The sequence below is a fragment of the Anabrus simplex genome, chromosome 8 (genome assembly GCF_040414725.1).
Source record: "Anabrus simplex isolate iqAnaSimp1 chromosome 8, ASM4041472v1, whole genome shotgun sequence".
Lineage (NCBI taxonomy): Eukaryota > Metazoa > Arthropoda > Insecta > Orthoptera > Tettigoniidae > Anabrus > Anabrus simplex.
Window position 1 is genome coordinate 194,774,581 of NC_090272.1, and position 3,025 is coordinate 194,777,605.

Sequence of the window (3,025 nt, forward strand, 5' to 3'; positions counted from 1 at the left end):
CGCCCGCAAGGGGGGGCAAGGGGGGGCACTTGCCCCCCCCTGGAATTCTAAAGATGTTGATGTTCAATTGTTTAATATCATACTAGATTATTTCATAAACTGAAATTACTGACAGTCAGCTAGCATATGTTATAACTGGAAGTTTCTGTAAACAATTTAATGTTGCTGACGTTATATTGGTTTTTATATTCAAGAAAATTGTTAATGTGCCCCCCCCCCCCCTTAGAAAAGATCCTGCGGGCGCCCATGGAAGAGGAGTGTCCTACAGGGCACTGTTATTGGACCTTTATGTTCTCTTATATACGGCATATAAACCATTTCGGTAAAGAACTGGAATCACAAATAGGCTTTTTTGCGGAAGATGTTATACTGTATTGAGTAGTAAATGAGTTGCTGGATTGTGAGCTACTGCAGTGAGACATGGACAATGTTGTGGGATGGACAGCGGACAATGGTGTGATGGTAAATGGGATGAAATGTCAGGTTGTAAGTTTCAAGAGGAAAAGTCCTCTCAGTTTAAATTACTGTGTTGATGGGGTGATAGTACCCCATGGCATGGGGATCACTGTAAGTACCTAGGTGTTAATACAAGGAATTATCGTCATTGTGTAATGGCGGTAACGAGGTTATAAAGAAAGATTACAGATCTCTTTACGTCGTTATGAGAGTATTTAGGAGTTGTATTAACGATGTAAAGGAGAGGGCGTGTAAGTTTCTGGTAAGACCCCAATTAGAATATGGGTTCCAGTGTGTGGGACTCACACCAGGACTATTTGATTCAAGAACTGGAAAAAATCCAAAGAAAAGCAGCTCGATTTTTTCTGGGTGATGTCCGACAAAAGATTAGCGTTACAAAAAGGTTGCAAAGTTTGGGCTGGGAAGAACTAGGAGAAAGTAGACGAGCTGCTCGACTGAGTGGTATGTTACGAGCTGTCAGCGGAGAGATGACGTGGAATTACATTAGTAGACGAATAAGTTTGAGTGGCGTCTTTACAAGTAGGAAAGATCACAATATGAAGATAAAGTTGGAATTCAAGAGGACAAATTGGGACAAATATTCATTTATAGGAAGGGGAGTTAGGAATTGGAATAACTTACCAAGGGAGATGTTCAATAAATTTCCAATGTCATTGATATCATTTAAGAAAGGCAGGAAAATAACAGATAGAGAATCTGCCACCTGGGCAGATCAATGATGATTGATTGATTGATTGATTGATTGATTGATTGATTGATTGATTGATTGATTGATTGATTGATTGATCCCACTTTCTTGTCCGACCTAAACCAAAAACATCAAAGGTCAAATCGTCCAGTTTGAGTTCTTGAATGTTCAGGTGCAGTTGTAGAAATGTTTGTAGGAACCATAGTAGAACAGACTGTAAACTTCCCATCCCGCGCGTCCCGCGACACATTTATTTGGATCGAGTTCTACACACGCATTTACTATGTCTTCGGTAAACATTACTGTTATAGCACTGCTCCTAGAACATTCAACACCGAGCGAGTTAGTCGTGCGGATAGGGGCGCGCAGCTGTGAGCTTGCATTCGGGAGATAGTGGGTTAAAGCCCCACTGTCGGCAGTCCTGAAGATAGTTTTCCGTGGTTTCCTATTTTCACACCAGACAAATACTGGGGCTGTACCTTAATTAAGGCCACGGGAGCTTCCTTCCCACTTCTTCTAGCCCTTTCCTTTCCAATCGTCGTCAAAGACCTATCTGTGTCGGTGCGACGTAAAGCAAAGGAAGAAAAAGAACATTCAGCATCTCAAACCAACTTCAATGGTCTTGGTTTAGGACTGATCAGAAAGCGGCAACATTCTTCTGAACAGGGGGAGGTGCTGCAGAAAAGCTTGCCACATTGTTCAATCTTCTGCAGACCTCAACAGCGGTAACATAATATACGAACAGTATGATATTCTAGGATTCAGACTATGTTGCGTATAAATCTTGTAATTCCCGCGTTAACGACCGGCACGCTTTTTAAGCCTAGCTTGCCGGTTGTGTTTACATTCCTCGACCGTGGAGAGCCAGGATTTCCCCAACTCGATAAATAGCATTATCAACTCTCCGCCGAACAATGTAGGCTGGAGGACAGTTGGAATATCAGTTGATGACGCAAAAATAATTATAATGAACTAATAATAAACAACCAACACAACTCACACGCAAATGAACTGAGGAAGGTAATCACGTAAAGACTAGCGTTTCAGTTTCATAGCCTCTGAGAGCGAGCAACGAGACTCTACAGAACTGGGTGCAGCTGTGCAACACTGGAGACCTGAGAAGTGAGGCGGCTCAAGGATCGGCACGCTTTTGAAGTACTCCACGTGAACTGTCACTGACAAAGCAAGCACGCTATTGGTCAAGAGCCATCACAACAGAGGTGATTCTAGACAGTCATAGATCTGGTTACTGTCTGGGGGTGGGAGACTGCTTAACGTTTGAGTCGCCGGTCATAAAGGAGGACAATATCGTCTCCAGTGTGCCAGCGCAGCCTATGGCCGTATGCGAATTAGGGTGTTTGACAACCATAACATCAGTACTCATACTAAGCTGTATGTATATCAAGCCGTTGTTGTTCCAACTCTACTCTATGGTTGTGAAACTTGGGTTACATACAGAAGTACTTACTATGCCTGGAAAAATACCATCACCGCTGCATTAGGAGAATCCTAGGAATAAAATGGCAATACAGACGCACCAACGAGTATTTTGGAGCAAGCTAATACAACCAGCGTTGAGATTCTCATAATAAAACACCAGCTTCGATGGACAGGTCAAGTAATTCGAATACCTGAGTCACGTCTCCCAAAACAAATCATGTACTGTCAGTTGAAGGTCGGGCAGAGAAAACAGAGAAAACAGGGTGGGCAACAAAAACGCTATAAAGACATACTGAAGGTGAATCTAAATAAATATAAAATTGTCCCTGAAAATTGGGAGGTTGTGGCAACCAATCGTCCAGAATGGCGTTGCCTCGTCCACCAACAGCATCCATCCTTTGAACTACAACGGAGGAAACT